At 44.0% G+C, this 22,146-nt stretch overlaps 1 protein-coding gene across 1 annotated transcript in view; it reads left to right on the top strand.

Moving 5' to 3' along the window:
- The first annotated feature begins 7,748 nt into the window (after nt 1–7,748).
- hapln1b (hyaluronan and proteoglycan link protein 1b) overlaps nt 7,749–22,146 on the top strand; it is a 37,945-nt gene continuing 23,547 nt past the window's right edge. The window contains exon 1 of the mRNA XM_046317765.1: nt 7,749–8,162. The gene's annotated coding sequence lies outside the window, so the exon portion shown is untranslated. The remainder of the gene's footprint in view (nt 8,163–22,146) is intronic.

Below are 22,146 nucleotides of genomic sequence, written 5' to 3'. Positions count from 1 at the left end.
CTAGCAAAACAGTCCTGTAGCTTAGCATCTGCTTCATTTGACCACTTCCTTATTGAGCGAGTCACTGGTACTTCCTGCTTTAGTTTTTGCTTGTAAGCAGGAATCAGGAGAATGGAGTTTTGGTCATATTGGCCAAATGGAGGGCGAGGGATGCGTCTCTGAGTGTGAAGTAAAGTTGGTCTTGACTTTTCTTTCCTCTGCTGGCACATTTAACATGCTGGTAGAAATTAGGTAAAACAGATTTAAGTTTCCCTGCATTAAAGTCCCGGGCCACTAGGAGCGCCGTCTCTGGACTGCAGTTAGAGTTACAGTTATTGTTTAGCTAGCTAATAGCAAATATTTGCCATATTAGCATAGACGTGACATCAGTCAAACACCTCGAAACAAGACATGGTATCAAGGACAACATCAAACAAGCCACTTACTATTCAACACATTACAGTTTATTGTCATTGTTGCTAACTGTCCAACCATCCAGAACCATTTGAAGCGCATGCATCGTTTTCGTGACGTTGTCAGCTGACCCATCGACAGTGCATTCGGAAAGTATTCAGACCCCTTCACATTTTTGCAAATCAATCTACACACAGTACCCCATAATGACAAAGCAAAAGAGATGGCCTGCAAAGTTCTGTCATACTTTCCAAGTCTATGCCCAAACAGTTCGAGCTCCTAATTTTTAAAATTAAAATTATTATTATTAGATTATTAAAATAATTCTCTCCAGAAATAAGTCTCTCACTGTTGCCGCCTGTTACAGACCCCTCTCCGCTCCCAGATGTGTCCTGGATACCATTTGTCAATTGATTGCCCCCCATCTATCTTCGGAGTTCATTCTGTTAGGTGACCTAAACTGGGATATGCTTAACACCCCGGCAGTCCTACAATCTAAGATAGATGCCCTCAATCTCACACAAATTATCAAGGAACCCACCAGGTACAACACTAAATCCAAAAACATGGGGACCCTCATAGATATTATCCTGACCAACTTGCCCTTCAAATACTCTGTTTTCAATCAGGATCTCTGCGATCACTGCCTCATTGCCACGGTCAAACGACCACCCCTCATCACTGTCAAATGCTCCCTAAAACACTTCAGCAAGCAGGCCTTTCTAAGCGACCTGGCCCGGGTATCCTGGAAGGATATTGACCTCATCCCGTCAGTAGAGGATGCCTGGTCATTCTTTAAAAGTAATTTCCTCACCATCTTAAATAAGCATGCCCCTTTCAAAAAATGTAGAACTAATAACAGATATAGCCCTTGGTTCACTCCAGACCTGACTGCCCTCGACCAGCACAAAATCAAATCAAATCAAATTTATTTATATAGCCCTTCGTACATCAGCTGATATCTCAAAGTGCTGTACAGAAACCCAGCCTAAAACCCCAAACAGCAAACAATGCAGGTGTAAAAGCACGGTGGCTAGGAAAAACTCCCTAGAAAGGCCAAAACCTAGGAAGAAACCTAGAGAGGAACCGGGCTATGTGGGGTGGCCAGTCCTCTTCTGGCTGTGCCGGGTAGAGATTATAACAGAACATGACCAAGATGTTCAAATGTTCATAAATGACCAGCATGGTCAAATAATAATAAGGCAGAACAGTTGAAACTGGAGCAGCAGCACAGTCAGATGGACTGGGGACAGCAAGGAGCCATCATGTCAGGTAGTCCTGGGGCACGGTCCTAGGGCTCAGGTCCTCCGAGAGAGAGAAAGAAAGAGAGAATTAGAGAGAGCATATGTGGGGTGGCCAGTCCTCTTCTGGCTGTGCCAGGTGGAGATTATAACAGAACGTGGCCAAGATGTTCAAATGTTCATAAATGACCAGCATGGTTGAATAATAGTAAGGCAGAACAGTTGAAACTGGAGCAGGAGCATGGCCAGGTGGACTGGGGACAGCAAGGAGTCCTCATGTCAGGTAGTCCTGGGACATGGTCCTAGGGCCCAGGCCAGTTGAAACTGGAGCAGCAGCATGGCCAGGTGGACTGGGGACAGCAAGGAGTCATCATGTCAGGTAGTCCTGGGGCATGGTTCTAGGGCTCAGGTCCTCCGAGAGAGAGAAAGAAAGAGAGAAGGAGAGAATTAGAGAACGCACACTTAGATTTACACAGGACACCGAATAGGACAGGAGAAGTACTCCAGATAAACAAACTGACCCTAGCCCCCGACACATAAACTACTGCAGCATAAATACTGGAGGCTGAGACAGGAGGGGTCAGGAGACACTGTGGCCCCATCCGAGGACACCCCGGACAGGGCCAAACAGGAAGGATATAACCCCACCCACTTTGCCAAAGCACAGCCCCCACACCACTAGAGGGAAATCTTCAACCACCAACTTACCATCCTGAGACAAGGCCGAGTATAGCCCACAAAGATCTCCAACACGGTACAACCCAAGGGGTGGGGGAACCCAGACAGGCCGACCACAACAGTGAATCAACCCACCCAGGTGACGCATCCCCCCCAGGGACGGCACGAGAGAGCCCCAGCAAGCCAGTGACTCAGCCCCGTAACAGGGTTAGAGGCAGAGAATCCCAGTGGAAAACGGGGAACCGGCCAGGCAGAGACAGCAAGGGCGGTTCGTTGCTCCAGAGCCTTTCCGTTCACCTTCCCACTCCTGGGCCAGACTACACTCAATCATATGACCCACTGAAGAGATGAGTCTTCAGTAAAGACTTAAAGGTTGAGACCGAGTTTGCGTCTCTGACATGGGTAGGCAGACCGTTCCATAAAAATGGAGCTCTATAGGAGAAAGCCCTGCCTCCAGCTGTTTGCTTAGAAATTCTAGGGACAATTAGGAGGCCTGCGTCTTGTGACCGTAGCGTACGTATAGGTATGTACGGCAGGACCAAATCAGAGAGGTAGGTAGGAGCAAGCCCATGTAATGCTTTGTAGGTTAGCAGTAAAACCTTGAAATCAGCCCTTGCTTTGACAGGAAGCCAGTGTAGAGAGGCTAGCACTGGAGTAATATGATCAAATTTTTTGGTTCTAGTCAGGATTCTAGCAGCCGTATTTAGCACTAACTGAAGTTTATTTAGTGCTTTATCCGGGTAGCCGGAAAATAGAGCATTGCAGTAGTCTAACCTAGAAGTGACAAAAGCATGGATTAATTTTTCTGCATCATTTTTGGACAGAAAGTTTCTGATTTTTGCAATGTTACGTAGATGGAAAAAAGCTGTCCTCGAAATGGTCTTGATATGTTCTTCAAAAGAGAGATCAGGGTCCAGAGTAACGCCGAGGTCCTTCACAGTTTTATTTGAGACGACTGTACAACCATTAAGATTAATTGTCAGATTCAACAGAAGATCTCTTTGTTTCTTGGGACCTAGAACAAGCATCTCTGTTTTGTCCGAGTTTAATAGTAGAAAGTTTGCAGCCATCCACTTCCTTATGTCTGAAACACATGCTTCTAGCGAGGGCAATTTTGGTGCTTCACCATGTTTCATTGAAATGTACAGCTGTGTGTCATCCGCATAGCAGTGAAAGTTTACATTATGTTTTCGAATAACATCCCCAAGAGGTAAAATATATAGTGAAAACAATAGTGGTCCTAAAACAGAACCTTGAGGAACACCGAAATGTACAGTTGATTTGTCAGAGGACAAACCATTCACAGAGACAAACTGATATCTTTCCGACAGATAAGACCTAAACCAGGCCAGAACATGTCCGTGTAGACCAATTTGGGTTTCCAATCTCTCCAAAAGAATGTGGTGATCGATGGTATCAAAAGCAGCACTAAGGTCTAGGAGCACGAGGACAGATGCAGAGCCTCGGTCCGATGCCATCAAAATGTCATTTACCACCTTCACAAGTGCCGTCTCAGTGCTATGATGGGGTCTAAAACCAGACTGAAGCATTTCGTATACATTGTTTGTCTTCAGGAAGGCAGTGAGTTGCTGCGCAACAGCCTTCTCTAAAATCTTTGAGAGGAATGGAAGATTCGATATCCTGTGGCGGACTGCACCAGCATCAAATAGTCCCCGCGATATGCAACTTTTCAGGGAAGTCAGGAACCAATACATGCAAGTCAGTTAGGAAAGCAAAGGCTAGCTTTTTCAAACAGCAATTTGCATCCTGTAGCTCTAAATCCCAAAAGTTCTGGGACACTATAAAGTCCATGGAGAATAAGAGCACCTCCTCCCAGCTGCCCACTGCACTGAGGCTAGGAAACAGTCACCACCGATAAATCCACGATAATAGAACATTTCAATAAGCATTTCTCTACGGCTGGCCATGCTTTCCTTCTGGCTACCCCAACCACGGTCAACAGCTCTCCACCCCCCGCAGCTACTTGCCCAAGCCTCCCCAGCTACTCCTTCACCCAAAACCAGATAGCTGATGTTCTGAAAGAGCTGCAAAACAAATCAGCTGGGATAGACAATCTGGACCCTCTCTTTCGCCTTTGTTGCAACCCCTATTACCAGTCTGTTCAACTTCTCTTTCGTATCGTCCGAGATCCCCAAGGTTTGGAAAGCTGCCACGGTCATCCTCCTCTTCAAAGAGGATGTCACTCTAGACCCAAACTGTTATAGACCTATATCCATCCTGCCCTGCCTTTCTAAAGTCGAAAGCCAAGTTAACAAACAGATCACTGACCATTTCGAATCCCACCGTACCTTCTCCACTGTGCAATCTGGTTTCCGAGCTGGTCATAGGTGCACCTGAGCCACGGTCAAGGTACTAAACGATATCATAACCGCAATCGATAAAAGAAAGAAAAAGTGTTATTGGCCTCGTTTATTGTTTACTCCATGTGTAACTCTGTTGTTGTTTGTGTCGCACTGCTTTGCTTTATCTTGGCCATGTCGCTGTTGTAAATGAGAACTTGTTCTCAACTGGCCTACCTTGTTAAATAAAGGTGAAATAAAATACAAATAAAAAACAGGTTTGTTGAAATGTTGGCAAATGTATTAAAAAAGAACGGAAATATCACATTTACATAAGTATTCAGGCCCTTTACTCAGTACTTTGTTGAAACACCTTTGGCAGTGATTACAGCCTTGAGTCTTCTTGGGTATGACGCTACAAGCTTGGCACCCTGTTTTTGGGGAGTTTCTCCCATTCTTCTCTGCTCTGTCAGGTTAGATGGGTAGCTTCGTTGCACAGCTATTTTCAGGTCTCTCCAGAGATGTTCGATCGGGTTCAAGTCCGGTCTCTGGCTGGGTTACTCAAGGACATTCAGACACCTGTCCCGAAGCCACTCCTGCGTTGTCTTGGCTGTGTGCTTAGGGTCATTGTCCTGTTTGGAAAGTCAACTTTTGCCCCAGTCTGAGGTCATGAGCGATCTGTAGCTGGTTTTCATCAAGGATCTTGCTGTACTTCATCTTTCCCTCGATCCTGACTAGTCTCCCAGTCCCTGTCGCTGAAAAACATCGCCCCAGCCTGATGCTGCCACCACCATGCTTTACCGTAGGGATGGTATTGGCCACCTGAAACCAAAAAGGGTTCTCCTATAGGGACAGCCGAAGAAACATTTTGGAACCCTTTTTTGGTGTAGGTGTAGGACTACGAGTGGCACTGCCACAACATATAATACTAAGCCTTTCACGACACAGGCACACAGTAGCATAACCAAGTCACAGGTAAGCAAACTGTAGTGATAAAGCAGGGTTCACAAACCCCAGCCACCATAAGCGATCACATACAGCAAGTTTGACCATCCTAAGGTGCCTCTGGTTTGCCATAAATGTCATATGTCCTCATAGGGATGTTACTGCGCTTTCACTGACCAATGCGTGAGTCACTCCAGCATTAGAGTTCATTTTTCACATGGGAGTCCCGTTCAGGTGTCACGTGGGCTGGCCAGTCATGGTCGGTAGCAAAATAGGTACCTATGAGGACAATGCACGCCAGCAATTACCAGACAGCATTTTGGCTGTTAAATGGCTTCCTGACACATGGCAGTCCAGTTCCATGGTGACTCTGTCTCTAGTAACTGCCTGGTGGAGGACTGATGCCTACCAAGCACAGTTCTGGGAGATTCCGGATGGCATTGACATTGTAGAGGTGCAATTCCTATGACATGTGAAGGCCCAATAAGTTGATGGAATTTCTTGTCAATGAGTGTCAGGTTGTTGTTGGTTCATTATAGTGAACACCTGCCTTGTGCTCTTGCCATATGTGGTTGCATCCTCCCCATACACCATAACTGTCACCAAGTCAACATATAAGTTAACTCCAGGGCAGACAGCCAGGATGGACTGTCTTGAAGAAGTAATGTGCCAGCTCAACCCAAACAGGATAAGAATGCACTGGAACATCCTCATGTGCATCGCAAAGTCTGTGAGCCAGCAGAAGGTCATGTCGGATTCAGGTCGACATATTGAACTAGCAATGAATCAAAGCTCACTTCTAAATGACAAGGAGGTGACTTAAGAGCCTAATCCTGGAGGGGAAAGTTACACCACAGTGGGGGCAAGTTGTAAGGCTAGGGAGACGGTGTCAAAGTCCAGGATTGGATTCTCTTTCCTTTTGTTGGAGCCTCCCAGTTGCCTCATTGATCCTCAAAGAGGAGTGTGACTTGGACAACTTAGTGTTGCCATGCCAAGCGGACTGCTGCCTTTAAATACATCCACACAAAGGGGTTTGAGTTTACATGGTGAGCATTTTGGATTCCTAACATAGTCGAAGTACACACAAAAAGAGTATTGAGTACTCTTTTGATAAGTATTGTACACAAATCTGAAAAATGTCTCATTTAAAACGTGTACATATACAGTACAGTGATTAAACCACCATTTAATTGTAATATGGCAGCCATATTGGATTTGGAGCCAAATTTAAGTAATTACAAGAGTATGGGCTCAACATATAAAGAGGTTAGAGGAACCATAGACAGGAAAAAAATACAGTTTTCGGTGTCTGAGCACCACATGCCTTAGAGTAAATTACAAGAGCCACAGCATCAAATAACATGTTACTGTACACATTTCATTGTTCAGGCAGGACAAGACAGCACTGAATGAGAGCAAATTAGACTTGGAAAGTTGTCTATTGAAAAGCTAGGAGAAAAAGAAACGCACACCTATTTAGGCGAGGTGCTGGCTAGCGGAGTAGACAACTTGAAAATAAGAATAAAAGAGAGCCGCACACTCTAGGAGCTCAGATGCAAACGTTTCATTACCAACGTTTCGACAGCCAAGCTGTCTTTATCGGGGTATCTCTTGAAAAGCTACCAAAAAGTTAAGAATAGTTTGTATTTCCGCCTATTGTATCTGTGTATTTTCCAGTCTATATTTCCAAAATGCTTTAAGATATCCTCATGCTGGTAGGTTGTGTATGTAGGGCAGACAGTTGACTACTTGTATTCCAAATTTGAGAAATGTCAGAGTTTGCAATACTGGGTTACATAAGCTTATGTGGCCTGTTTGAGTTAAGAGGTGTGTCACAATATCTGTCAATTTAAACACTTTTGTAGTAACATGTTTTTATACAACCATCCGTTTCATATAATGGGAGACCTTATAGAGATGGAAAAACATGATTGTGCTTTGTTATACCTCGGGTAGGGGTATCTAAAAACATTTAAATCAGTTCATTTTTGGCCACTAGCCTAGGGTAGAGGGGGTTGAAAGGGCCAGGGAGGGAGGGGTGAGCGGGGAGGAGGGGGGGGACATTCTCAAACCACAAGTCAGCATGTCATCACACATTGTGCAATATGGATTTTATCTGGAATTCTTGGCTCTGATAAATTCTCATGTCAAAATTAAATCTGATGTGTATATGAACTTTGTAGGCTATATTCCAAAGATTGAGTTCCCATTTTATATAGACCACATATAGACCACATATAGACCACATTTGTAGTTTATTCCATCACACTTTTAGAAAACGTCACCTGCGCTGTGGAACTGGGAACATTCGCCTCTGCTGCTCGGAGTGGTCCAGAAACGGGACGTGCAAGGCTACAGGGCGGCTATTAGGTAGAGCCAAGGAAGAACGCCACACAGCCACACCTGAAATAGCCCGCTGCTCTCACAGGAGACGCTTGTTTGACTAGCAGCAATAAGAAGAAGCAACTTCGAGATTTTTTTTCTTCTTCGTGTGTTCATTTCTTGTCGCTAGTTACGTGGTTCCTCCCAGGTCGCTGCGAGGTGCAATCATTCGCAACTGGACGGTGTCAAAATCACCTCGTCGCACAGCTGGAAAAATTATACGGTAACAGCTACGTCTTATTATACTTATTTTTCTCTACTGTTTCGAAGTGTAACATTTAGTGTTATAACACAGGCTATTATTATGGAATATTCGGTAGCATTTTAGTGCTGGTAGCGTGTACAGATTTCTTATAAGTCAGAAGAACAACTGTAACAAACTGCACTTTTTGAATAGGTGTTTTTTATATACCATAAAGACTGAAAAGGGGAAAATAGTTACTTCCACTTGGATTAGAAAATACCCAGGCTCACTTTCTAACATTTGTTTATTGAGGTTGATTGTAATGACACAGAAATACAGTTATTTCTAGTTATTGTCATTCCATTGATCTTAGGGTGACAGTACGTGTATGGTTAGTTCACACATATGCGTGGTGTACAAGTGTTGACGTACGTCTCTGAGTGCGGTTCTCTCCCCATATCTCTCTCTAAGGCTGGGAGGAATGGAAGTTGGCGGTGGGAAGGATGGTAGTTGACCAATTAAATGCGTGGATGGAATAGTCAAGGGATGTTTATTAGAATTATTAAAGAAATATAGCTTCCTGCATTTTGGCAACAATCCCTATGATGCATGTTAGTGAGATGGAATGAGACAGGACTATCAAAACAACACCCAGCGTCTCATGCAAGTATGAGTGGATATCTGATTGTTGTGTGGTTTTTAAACGAAGGTTTTGTGACTGAATACATGTTTCTGTTTCCCATATGAAGTTGCTCAATGACTGTCTATCTGTGGGGCTGGTTGATCCTACTTGAACAGCTTATTATATTTGTGGTCAACCAGCAGAGTGGCTGGGGAGTTCAGTGAAATAGGGAAGCGAACGAGCGAGCGTCAGGGCAATTTGTGTGTGTGTGTGTGTGTGTGTGTGTGTGTGTGTGTGTGTGTGTGTGTGTGTGTGTGTGTGTGTGTGTGTGTGTGTGTGTGTGTGTGTGTGTGTGTGTGTGTGTGTGTGTGTGTGTGTGTGTGTGTGTGTGTGTGTGTGTGTGTGTGTGTGTTCAGAGCCTGCCCCAAAAAGAACATTCTGTCACTACAGAGAGTCGACAGGCATCCTTTTCAGCAGGGGACAGTGGGGGCCACAGACGTGTGTGTGTGTGTGTGTGTGTCAGATGGGGGGCCACAGAGACCCTGGGCAGAGTGGAGCCACTCAGTCTCACATCAGAGAAACGCACACAGAGAGAGAGATTGTTGGGCTAACAGCTACACACGCACACACACACAAACAAACATCGCCCTGATGCTCGCTCCCCTAATTCACTGGGCTCCCCAGCCACTCTGCTGGTTGGCCACACACACACACACACACACTCTCTCTCTGCTCCAATGTTCGTCTAACCAGCTGTTTCCTCCATGTCGTTAAAGTGGGCGCTGTGTGTGTGTGTGTGTGTGTGTGTGTGTGTGTGTGTGTGTGTGTGTGTGTGTGTGTGTGTGTGTGTGTGTGTGTGTGTGTGTGTGTGTGTGTGTGTGTGTGTGTGTGTGTGTGTGTGTGTGTGTGTGTGTGTGTGTGTGTGTGTGTGTGTGTGTGCGTGTGTGTGTGTAATGGTATCAATTAATAATGCGTCTCTCTATTTACTTTGTGAATAGAGGATTCCCTTGTGTTGAAGGAGGGAGGGAATTTACAATCTACCGTACCGATGCAGAATGTGTGTGTGTGTGTGTGTGTGTGTGTGTGTGTGTGTGTGTGTGTGTGTGTGTGTGTGTGTGTGTGTGTGTGTGTGTGTGTGTGTGTGTGTGTGTGTGTGTGTGTGTGTGTGTGTGTGTGTGTGTGTGTGTGTGTGTGTGTGTGTGTGTGTGTGTGTGTGTGTGTGTGTGTGCGCGCGTGTGTGCGCATGCATTTGTGCGTGCGAGTGTGTGTGTGTTCCCCAGAATTTACTTTAGCAACAGCTGGTGGAAGGACAACTTTTCCAACATTTCCTTGGTGGACAATCAAAAACAGTAATCAAAGACCTTTTGTTGTCAAGCTTCAACATGTGTTTCTCAGCAGTGCTATAAAAGTAGACAACTGTCCCACTGATCCACTTCAAAATATGCATTATTTAGTAGATACTTTATATAATGACTGCATCTGAACCCTCAGGGGGATAACATTACATACAGCCATTCATTAAAAGTAAGAGAAGTCCAATGTAAACGTTTTGTTATCAACAATCAGGCATCTCTGGCATCACATAACAACTTCAGTTCAACTTCAGTCAATCTTTTGATTGACAGTGTGATTCCAGTCTATGAATCGGTTATAGATATTGTATTTTAACATCGCCCTCTGGTGGAATAAAGCGATTCAAACCAGATGGTAATCTCTGTTAGAGTTTAATGATGGTGGACAGTGGGACACACACTAACACTCCATTAGTGAGTATTCAGAATGTGTCTTAGACAATGAAGCCCTATCCTGTTCCCAGTCTGTAGTGAGCCACGTTGAACCTTGAACTATCCCCTCTGACCCTCTTCCTGGCAGTGTCCCCATGGGGATGGGGCTCCCTTAAGTGTGGTGGTGGAGTGAACAACATTAACATGTCTGTTTGAGGTTATGATAGATGGATCCGTGCAGGCACCGTGAGGAGGACAGGGGTGAGGGTTGGAATGATGGGTGTAGGCAGGGGTACGAGGTAAGGTGAGCAGGATACGAGTGAGGTTTTAAGGATGGGGGTGAGTATATGACTGGAAGGAGGAGGGTGGAGGTCAGGGTTGGGGTCAGGACTGCTGAGAGTAAATGTGACACAGAGAGAGATGGAGAGGAGTGGTTGATGGCCTCTTGCTCCCCGAGGAGCAATGTGCCTAAGTAGGGAATTGAAATGGTGAGTGAATTTGAGCTTTTTGAAGCTCTGTCCTTGGTCCAGTGTCTCTGGTGTCCACAGCTGCCCTTAGAGACGACTGTTGCATCAGAGGTGAAAGTGTTCATCTTTATTGGTCTCTACTGTTGCCAGCATCGACGATACCCAGTCAAGTAATCACAGACCCGTGATGTTCTATACTGAAGGCTCTTTGTAGGATCCACGGGGATGTGAGAGTGGCGTCAAAATCTGCCGAGGCACTAATTAGTGTGTGTGTGTGTGTGTGTGTGTGTGTGTGTGTGTGTGTGTGTGTGTGTGTGTGTGTGTGTGTGTGTGTGTGTGTGTGTGTGTGTGTGTGTGTGTGTGTGTGTGTGTGTGTGTGTGTGTGTGTGTGTGTGTGTGTGTGTGTGTGTGTGTGTGTGGACCTGTTTGCACCCACCACTCTCACCGTGGGGGAAGATATATTCATTATGCAACAAGCTTCTGACTGCTCTGCTTGTGATGCTGCATATTTAAAGGCTCAGTGGCCTCAAAAATGTGATTTCCCTGTGTTTTATATTTCCACACTATAAGGTTGGAATAATCTGTGGAATTGTGAAAATTATGATAATGCCCTTTCGGTGTAAGAGCTTTTTGGAAAGACCATCTGAAATTACAGCCTGTTGTGGTGGGATAGAGTTTTGGCCTGCCTGGTGACGTTCGCAAATAGACCAATAAGAAAGAGAATTCCATACCTCTCTGCCAATAACAGCTAGTTTTCCATTTTCCTGGAAATCTATTACAGTAAGGTTCTGTTACCCAGAAAGGATTTGATATTGATATATAAATAGCTGCAATGGGCATTTAAGTATCCAGCCCTGCATTCAAACAAATACCCCACTCAGGACTAAATGCATAAATACCCCACCCAGAACTAAATGAGCCACCCAGGACTAAATGCATAAATACCCCACCCAGAACTAAATGAGCCACCCAGGACTAAATGCATAAATACCCCACCCAAGACTAAATGCATAAATACCCCACCCAGGACTAAATGAGCCACCCAGGACTAAATGCATAAATACCCCACCCAAGACTAAATGCATAAATACCCCACCCAAGACTAAATGCATAAATACCCCACCCAGGACTAAATGCATAAATACCCCACCCAAGACTAAATGCATAAATACCCCACCCAGGACTAAATGAGCCACCCTGGACTAAATGCATAAATACCCCACCCAAGACTAAATGCATAAATACCCCACCCAGGACTAAATGCATAAATATCCCACCCAGGACTAAATGCATAAATACCCCACCCAGGACTAAATGCATAAATACCCCACCCAGGACTAAATGCATAAATACCCCACCCAGGACTAAATGCACAAATACCCCACCCAGGACTAAATGCATAAATACCCCACCCAGGACTAAATGCATAAATACCCCACCCAGGACTAAATGCATAAATACCCCACCCAGGACTAAATGCATAAATACCCCACCCAAGACTAAATGCATAAATACCCCACCCAGGACTAAATGAGCCACCCAGGACTAAATGCATAAATACCCCACCCAAGACTAAATGCATAAATACCCCACCCAGGACTAAATGCATAAATACCCCACCCAGGACTAAATGCATAAATACCCCACCCAGGACTAAATGCATAAATACCCCACCCAGGACTAAATGCATAAATACCCCACCCAGGACTAAATGCATAAATACCCCACCCAGAACTAAATGCATAAATACCCCACCCAGGACTAAATGCATAAATACCCCACCCAAGACTAAATGCATAAATACCCCACCCAGGACTAAATGCATAAATACCCCACCCAGGACTAAATGCATAAATACCCCACCCAGGACTAAATGCATAAATACCCCACCCAGGACTAAATGCATAAATACCCCACCCAGGACTAAATGCATAAATACCCCACCCAGGACTAAATGCATAAATACCCCACCCAGGACCATAAATACACCCAGAACTAAATGCATAAATACCCCACCCAGGACTAAATGCATAAATACCCCACCCAGGACTAAATGCATAAATAACCCAGGACTAAATGCATAAATACCACCCAGGACTAAATGCATAAATACCCCACCCAGGACTAAATGCATAAATACCCCACCCAGGACTAAATGCATAAATACCTCACCCAGGACTAAATGCATAAATACCCCACCCAGGACTAAATGCATAAATACCCCACCCAGGACTAAATGCATAAATACCCCACCCAGGACTAAATGCATAAATACCCCACCCAGGCCTAAATGAGCCACCCAGGCCTAAATGAGCCACCCAGGCCTAAATGAGCCACCCAGGCCTAAATGAGCCACCCAGGCCTAACCCACCAGTAACAGAGTCTGTGTTCTGTTTGAGCCGCGTACTGTTAATTTTTCCAGCATTTTCATTGTTAATCTATTAGTCATAGAAGGTTTCTCACCAGCTCTCCAGAACTGGTGAAACATCTACAGGATGTTACATCATAACGTTCATAATGAGTCCGGACACACATGAACCTGAAATTACAGTATGTTCATTGTCCTACACACATGAACTTAACCTTGTCCCCAGGCTAATTGCAAGCCTATATAAAGCTGACAGAGAGAGAACCCGCTGGTGGAAGAGACCTTGTTCATTATCTTACATACAACCTCAAACATAACCTCATCCCCTTGCTAAATCATTCTCTTATCACACGCAATCCTGACTATGTTCACTCTCTAACATAAACCTGACTATGTTCACTCTCTAACATAAACCTGACTATGTTCACTCTCTAACATAAACCTGACTATGTTCACTCTCTAACATAAACCTGACTATGTTCACTCTCTAACATAAACCTGACTATGTTCACTCTCTAACATAAACCTGACTATGTTCACTCTCTAACATAAACCTGACTATGTTCACTCTCTAACATAAACCTGACTATGTTCACTCTCTAACATAAACCTGACTATGTTCACTCTCTAACATAAACCTGAGTTTATTCATTCTCTAACCCAAGAGACGCATACCATGAGAGTCACATAAAGGCTCTTTGAGGTGGGGGGGGGGGTGGGGGGATGCCTGGCCACTGGGTGTGTGTGCAGTGTAGTTTAGACTAATGCCCAAGGACTACAAACACAAGGTCTGGTTTTGGGCTACAGAGTGAATAGTAGTCCACTCTTTAGGTCAGATAATGGATGAATGAAGGGAGGGACAGCATTTCTAGTGTTCCAAGCCATGCTTATAGGAAATAGAGTTACCTTATTAAGTAATGAAGTGAACTAACATATCTGGCAAGACCATATCTACGATATCTGCCCATATATAAGTAGTGGGAGTTCAAGACATTTGTAGTATTGCACAGACACACATATCAGTGTCTATAAACAATTGGGTTGCCTGTAGTAGATGTGTCTAGCCCCTCAGAATGCCTACCAAACCACAGGGTTTACTGTATGTAGGCTGCAATCTAATCTGAAGCCCATAGATTGGCTTGCTCAGTCAGCTGACCTCAGGCGAGACAGTGACACTATCCAGAGTGCAACTCATGTCTCCCTAACCCTCTACCCCCTAAACCGTGTCCTCCTGAACCATGTCCTCGCCTCCTACTCTCTCAGATGGCCTGCAGAGTAGTCTCCCTCGCCAGCCAAGTGTCTGAAGACAGTCCAGAGCCTAACCCCCCTCAACACATTTTTTTTTAAACCTTTTGTCCAATACCTTTAATCCTAAATCAGAAAGACGAGCTGGAAGTGTGTGTATAAACGTGCATAGTTTTAATTGTTGCAGAAATATAATAACCAATAATATTTTTTCTCAAGATCAGGCATGGGCAACTGGCCCCACTTTTGAATGGATCAATATACCAACAAACAAAACAACAACAACAAGCACTATATACAGAGCCTTCAGAAAGTATCCACACCCCTTGACTTTCCCCACATTTTGTTATGTTATAGCCTGAATTTAAAATGGATTACATTGAGATTTTTTTTTTGTCACAGGCCTATACCCCATAATGTCGAAGTGGAATGACTTTTTTTCAACAAAAAAATGGAATGAAAATGGAAAGCTGAAATGTCTTCAGTCAATAAGAATGCAACACCTTTGTTACGGCCTAAATAACTTAAGGAGTAAAAATGTGCTTCATAAGTTGCATAATACAGTTGAAGTCGGAAGTTCACTTACAAATACATTTCAACTCCGTTTTTCACAATTCCTGACATTTAATCCTAGTACTAATTCCCTGTCTTAGGTCAGCTAGGATCACCACTTCATTTTTAGAATGTGAAAGGTCAGAATAATAGTATTTCTTCATTCGCATTCCCAGTGGGTCAGAAGTTTACACACACTCAATTAGTATTTGGTAGCGTTGCCTTTAAATTGTTTAACTTGGGTCAAACGTTTCGGGTAGCCTTCCACAAGCTTCCCAAAGTAAGTCCATCTATTTTGTGAAGTGCACCAGTCCCTCCTGTAGCAAAGCACCCCCACAACATGATGCTGCCACCCCCGTGCTTCACGGTTGGGATGGTGTTCTTCGGCTTGCAAGCCTCTCCCTTTATCCTTCAAACAAAACGATGGTCATTATGGCCAAACAGTTCTATTATTGTTTCATCAGACCAGAGGACATTTCTCCAAAAAGTACGATCTTTGTCCCCATGTACAGTTGCAAACCGTAGTCTGGCTTTTTTTATGGCGGTTTTGGAGCAGTGGCTTCTTCCTTGCTGAGCGGCCTTTCATGTTGTGTCGATATAGGACTCGTTTTACTGTGGATACAGATACTTTTGTAAATTTTTCCTCCTGCATCTTCACAGGGTCCTTTGCTGTTGTTCTGGTATTGATTTTCACTTTTCGCACCAAAGTACGTTCATCTCTAGGAGACAGAACACGTCTCTTTCCTGAGTGGTATGACGGCTGCGTGGTCCCATGGTGTTTATACTTGCATACTATTGTTTGTACAGATGAATGTGGTACCTTCAGGTGTTTGGAAATTGATCCCAAGGATAAACCAGACTTCTGGGGGTCTACAATGTTGTTTCTGAGGTCTTGGCTGATTTCTTTTCATTTTCCCATGATGTCAAGCAAAGAGGCACTGCGTTTGAAGGTAGGCCTTGAAATACATTAACAGGTACACCGCCAATTGACTCAAATGATGTCAATTAGCCTATCAGAAGCTTCTAAAGCCATGACATCATTTTCCGGAATTTTCCAAGCTGTTTAAAGGCATAGTAAACTTCTGACCCACTGGAATTGTGATACAGTGAATTATAAGTGAAATAATCTGTCTGTAAACAATTGTTGGAAAAATTACTTGTGTCGTGCACAAAGTAGATGTCCTAACCGACTTTGCAAAACTATAGTTTGTTAACAAGACGTTTGTGGAGTGGTTGAAAAACAAGTTTTAATGACTCCAACCTAAGTGTATGTAAACTTCCGACTTCAACTGTAAGTTGCATGGACTCACTCTATATGCAATAATATAGAGTGAGTGAGCTCCTCTCTGTAGACTACCTCATCTTACACACAATTATCTGTAAAGTCCCTCAGTCGTGCAGTGAATTTAAAACACGGATTCAACCACAAAGACCAGGGGGGGGGTTTCAAATGCCTTGCAAAGGGCGGCTATTGGTAGATGTGTTAAAATATAAAAAGCAGACATTGAATATCCCTTTGAGTATGGTGAAGTTATTCATTACACTTTGGAAGGTGTACCAATGCACCCTCTAACTACAAAGATACGGGTGTCATTTCTAATTAATTTGCCAGAGAGGAAGGAAACCACTCAGGGATTTCACCATGAGGCCAATGGTGACTTTAAAACAGTTACAGAATTGAATGACTGTGATAGAAAATAGAGGATGGATTAACAACATTGTAGCTACTTCACAATACTAACCTAATTGACAGAGGGAAAAGAAGGGAGCCTGTACAGAATAAAAAATATGCATCCTGTTTGCAAGTACAAATGTGGCAAAGAAATGAACTTTATGTCCTGAATGCAGAGCGTTATGTTCTGGGCAAATCTAGCACAACACATCACTGAGTGTGAGTGTCATATTTTCTAGCGTGGTGGTGGTTGCCTTATGTTATGGGTATGCTTGTTTAATAGTTTTTTACTATTAAAAGAAATGGAATAGGGCTAAGCACAGGCAAAATCCTTGAGGGAAACATGCTTCAATCTGCTTTCCAACAGACACTGGGAGGCAAATCAAATCAAATCGAATCTGATTTGTCACATACACATGGTTAGCAGATGTTAATGCGAGTGTAGCGAAATGCTTGTGCTTCTAGTTCCGACAATGCAGTGATAACCAACAAGTAATCTATCTAACAATTCCAAAACTACTACCTTATACACACAAGTGTAAGGGGTTAAAGAATATGTACAAAAAGATATATGAATGAGTGATGGTACAGAGCGGCATAGGCAAGATGCAGTAGATGGTATCGAGTACAGTATATACATATGAGATGAGTATGTAAACAAAGTGGCATAGTTAAAGTGGCTAGTGATACATGTATTACATAAAGATGCAGTAGATGATATAGAGTACAGTATATATGTATACATATGAGATGAATAATGTAGGCTATGTAAACATTATATTAGGTAGCATTGTTTAAAGTGGCTAGTGATATATTTTACATCATTTCCCATCAATTCCCATTATTAAAGTGGCTGGAGTTGAGTCAGTGTGTTGGCAGCAGCCACTCAAAGTTAGTGGCGGCTGTTTAACAGTCTGATGGCCTTGAGATAGAAGCTGTTTTTCAGTCTCTCGGTCCCAGCTTTGATGCACCTTTCAGCAGGACAATAACCTAAAAAAAACATGTACAATTATACACTGGAGTTGCTTACCAAGACTATATGTAATATTCCCGAGTCGCCTAGTTATAGTTTGATTTCAATTGGCTTGAAAATCTATGGCAAGACTTGGAAAAAGGCTGTCCTAGCAATGATCAACAACCAACTTGAACGATCTTGAAGAATTTAAAAAAGAATGATGTGCAAATATTGTACAATCCAGGTGTACAAAGCTCTTAGAGACTAATCCAGAAAGCCTCACAGCTGTAATCGCTACCAAAGGTGATTCTAACATGTATTGCCTCAGGGGTGTGAATACTTATGTAAATGATATATTTTTGTATTTAATTTGCAAACATTTCTAAAAACGTGTTCTTTTTGTCATTATGGAGTATTGTGTGTAGAGGGGTGAATTTAATATGTTTTGAATTCAGGCTGTAAGAACAAAATGTGGACTAAGTCAAGGGGTACTACAACTTTATGATGGCTCTGTTTATCTATGCCCTATATATTTATATACAGTGCCTTCGGAAACTATTCAGAACCCTTGATTTTTCATTACAGCCTAATTCTAAATTTGATTAAATAGTTTTTTCCCCTCATCAATCTACACACATACAATATTGATTCTTCTTGTGTATGACGCTACAAGATTGGCACACCTATATTTTTTTTCGAGTTTCTCCCATTCTTCTCTGCTGATACTCTCAAGCTCTGTCAGGTTGGATTGGGAGCATCGCTGCAAGTTTCTCCAGAGATGTTCGATTGGGTTCAGGTCTGGGCTCTGACTGGGCCACTCAAGGACATTCAAAGACTTGTCCCAAAGCCACTCCTGCATTATCTTGGCTGTGTGCTTAGGGTCGTTGTCCTGCTGGAAGGTGAACCTTCGCCCAAGTCTGAGGTCCTGAGTGCTCTGGAGCAGGTTTTCATCAAGGATCTCTCTGTACTTTGCTCCATTCATCTTTGCCTCGATCCGAACTACTCTCCCAGTCCCTGCCACTGAAAAACATTCCCACAGCATGATGCTGCCACCACCATGCTTCACCGTAGGGATAGTGCCATGGGGAAGGTTCTCTCATCCCCACAGAGGAACTCTGGAGCTCTGTCAGAGTGACCATCGGGTTCTTGGTTACTTCCCTGACCAAGGCCATTCAAGGCCTCGATTGCTCAGTTTGGCCAGGTAGACAGCTCTAGGAAGAGTCTTGGTGGTTCCAAACTTCCATTTAAGAATGATGGAGGCCAATGTATTCTGGGGGACCTTCAATGCTGCAGACATTTTTTGGTACCCTTCCCCAGATCTCGAAGCTCTACAGACAATTCCTTCGACCTCATGGCTTGGTTTTTGCTCTGTCATGCACTGCCAACTCTGGCACCTTATATAGACAGATGTGTGCCTTTCCAAATCCTGTCCAATCAAATGAATTTACCAAAGGTGGACTCTAATCAAGTTGTAGAAACCTCTCAAGGACGATCAATGGAAACAGGATACACCCGAGCTCAACTTTGATTCTCATAGCAAAGGGTCTGAATACTTATGTAAATGAGGTATTTCTATTTTTGTTCTTTTATACATTTTTTACATACTTTTATACAAAACAAACCTGTTTTTGCTTATATGGGTATTGTGTGTAGATTGCTGACTATTTGTTATTTATGTAATACATTTTAGAATGAGGCTGTAATGTATCAAAATGTGGAAAAATTCAAGGGGTGTGAACTTTCTGAAGGCACTGTATATATATATATATAATTATACATTCATCGGCCAGTTTAATGTGTATGAGTGGAATGGGTGGAATGGTATCAACTACACTAAACACATGGTTTCCATGGTTTCCATGTGTTTGATGCCATTCCATTGATTCCATTCCAGTCATTGTTATGAGCCGTCCTCCCCTCAGCAGCCTCCACTGCTAGAGCCGCTTCTTCTTGATTTTAGCTGAAAGGAGTGGAACCCAGTGGCGTTGTCTGCTGCAATAGCCCATCTGGGACGATGAGTTGTGCGTTCCGAGATGCCGCTCTGCACACCGCTGTTGCACTCCGACTGTTCGCTTGCGTGATTATTACCATTCTCCCTCGACCTATCTCATCAACGAGCTGTTTTCAGCCACAGGACTGGCTGGATGTTTTTTTTATTTTTATTTTTTGCACCAAAACCCTAAACACTGTCATGCAAGAAAACCCAGGAAGGCGTCCGTTTCTGAGATAATGCATCCGGCGCTCCTGGCACTGGTGATCAAAATGTAGCTACGGGCCCCTTAAAGGCTATGGCCGGCTCTGACTGCATGTGAGGGTATGGATTTTGGTTTGCAGACCCGCGAGCCACTGAGGCCCTCATGATGAGTTCTGATGTTTTTATAGCCCCCACCCCCATCAAAGTTCCTTGCTCCAGATTAATGTTTGGGTGTGTCAGTTAAATTAGCATGAAATGGAACCCGTGCATTTACTTCCTATAGAGCTTGTCTTCACCCTCTCTGTCCCTACACACTCGCTGCCAAGAGCTCCCCTGGGCTGCTGTGAGGCTGCTACATGTAAACAAATGTAATATGACGATTAGCTGTGATTGGGGATTGTTAGTGGAGTTGAGTACCTGAGTGTTGTAATACTCTGCATGGTCGCTAGGGGAGATGGAATATAGCATTACAGCTCCTGTGTGTGTGTGTGTGTGTGTGTGTGTGTGTGTGTGTGTGTGTGTGTGTGTGTGTGTGTGTGTGTGTGTGTGTGTGTGTGTGTGTGTGTGTGTGTGTGTGTGTGTGTGTGTGTGTGTGTGTGTGTGTGTGTGTGTGTGTGTGTGTGTGTGTGTGTGTGTGTGTCCTGATGTGTAGCCAGAGAGTGCAGGGCGAGGACACCTGGGCTGTTATAGGTTCAGACAGTGAGTCCCCTTGGACAGACACAAAGTAAGTGTTTCCTAACACTCGGTTGGGGGACAACTCTACTCACACGGCTGAAGCTAATAAATGTCCCGATGAGCAGATGCATAGTGAGCAAGAGCAGGGCTGGAACGAAAGCCCACAGGGAACACCCAGTATTTGTATTTGTCCTCCAGTAGCTGTCGATGAGGATGGTAGCCATCCCTGAAGGTAGTTCTGAAGTCTTTTGGCGTCATCCTCTCTCATTTTTTCTTACTTCCCCTGTCTTTCTCTGTTCCTTCCTCTCTCTCTCTCTCTCTCTCTCTCTCTCTCTCTCTCTCTCTCTCTCTCTCTCTCTCTCTCTCTCTCTCTCTCTCACTCTCTCTCTCTCTCTCTCTCTCTCTCTCTCTCTCTCTCTCACTCTCACTCTGTCTCTCTCTGTCTCTCTCTCTCTCTCTCTCTCTCTCTCTCTCTCTCTCTGTCTTTCTCTGTTCCTTCCTCTCTCTCTCTCTCTCTCTCTCTCTCTCTCTCTCTCTCTCTCTCTCTCTCTCTCTCTCTCTCTCTCTCTCTCTCTCTGTCTCTCTCTGTCTCTCTCTCTCTCTCTCTCTCTCTCTCTCTCTCTCTCTCTCTCTCTCTCTCTCACTCTCTCTCTCTCTCTCTCTCTCTCTCTCTCTCTCTCTCTCTCTCTCTCTCTCTCTCTCTCTCTCTCTCTCTCACTCTCACTCTCTCTCTCTCTCTCTCTCTCTCTCTCTCTCTCTCTCTCTCTCTCTCTCTCTCTCTGTCTCTCTCTCTCTCTCTCTCTCTCTCTCTCTCTCTCTCTCTCTCTCTCTCTCTCTCTCTCTCTCTCTCTCTCTCTCTCTCTCTCTCTCTCTCTCTCTCTCTCTCTCTCTCTCTCTCTCTCTCTCTCTCTCTCTCTCTCTCTCTCTCTCTCTCTCTCTCTCTCTCTCTCTCTCTCTCTCTCTCTCTCTCTCTCTCTCTCTCTCTCTCTCTCTCTCTCTCTCTCTCTCTCTCTCTCTCTCTCTCTCTCTCTCTCTCTCTCTCTCTCTCTCTCTCTCTCTCTCTCTCTCTCTCTCTCTCTCTCTCTCACTCTCTCTCTCTCTCTCTCTCTCTCTCTCTCTCTCTCTCTCTCTCTCTCTCTCTCTCTCTCTCTCTCTCAGTTGATGATGTCACGAGACTAAGGAATACACTCTTAGTAAAAAAAGGTGCTGTCTAGAACCTTAAAAGGATCTTCAGCTGTTCCCATAAGAGAACCCTTTGAAGAACCCTTTATGGTTGCAGGGAGAACCCTTTTTGTTCCACATAGAAGAGTGGCTGGAAACGAGCGAATGGAACAGCATCAAACAAATGGAAATCATGTGTTTGATGTAGTTTATACCATTCCACCTATTCCTCTCCAACCGTTACCACAAGCCTGTCCTCCCCAATTAAGGTGCCACCAACATCCTGTGATATAGAACCCTTTCTACAAAGGGTTCTACCTGAAACCCAAAAGGGTTTCCTATGGGGACAGCCGTAGAACCATTTTGGAACCCTTTTTTCTAATAGTGT

The sequence above is a fragment of the Oncorhynchus gorbuscha genome, linkage group LG20 (assembly GCF_021184085.1).
Source record: "Oncorhynchus gorbuscha isolate QuinsamMale2020 ecotype Even-year linkage group LG20, OgorEven_v1.0, whole genome shotgun sequence".
In the NCBI taxonomy this organism is placed as follows: Eukaryota; Metazoa; Chordata; class Actinopteri; order Salmoniformes; family Salmonidae; genus Oncorhynchus; species Oncorhynchus gorbuscha.
This window is presented reverse-complemented; position numbering and strand designations above follow the sequence as displayed.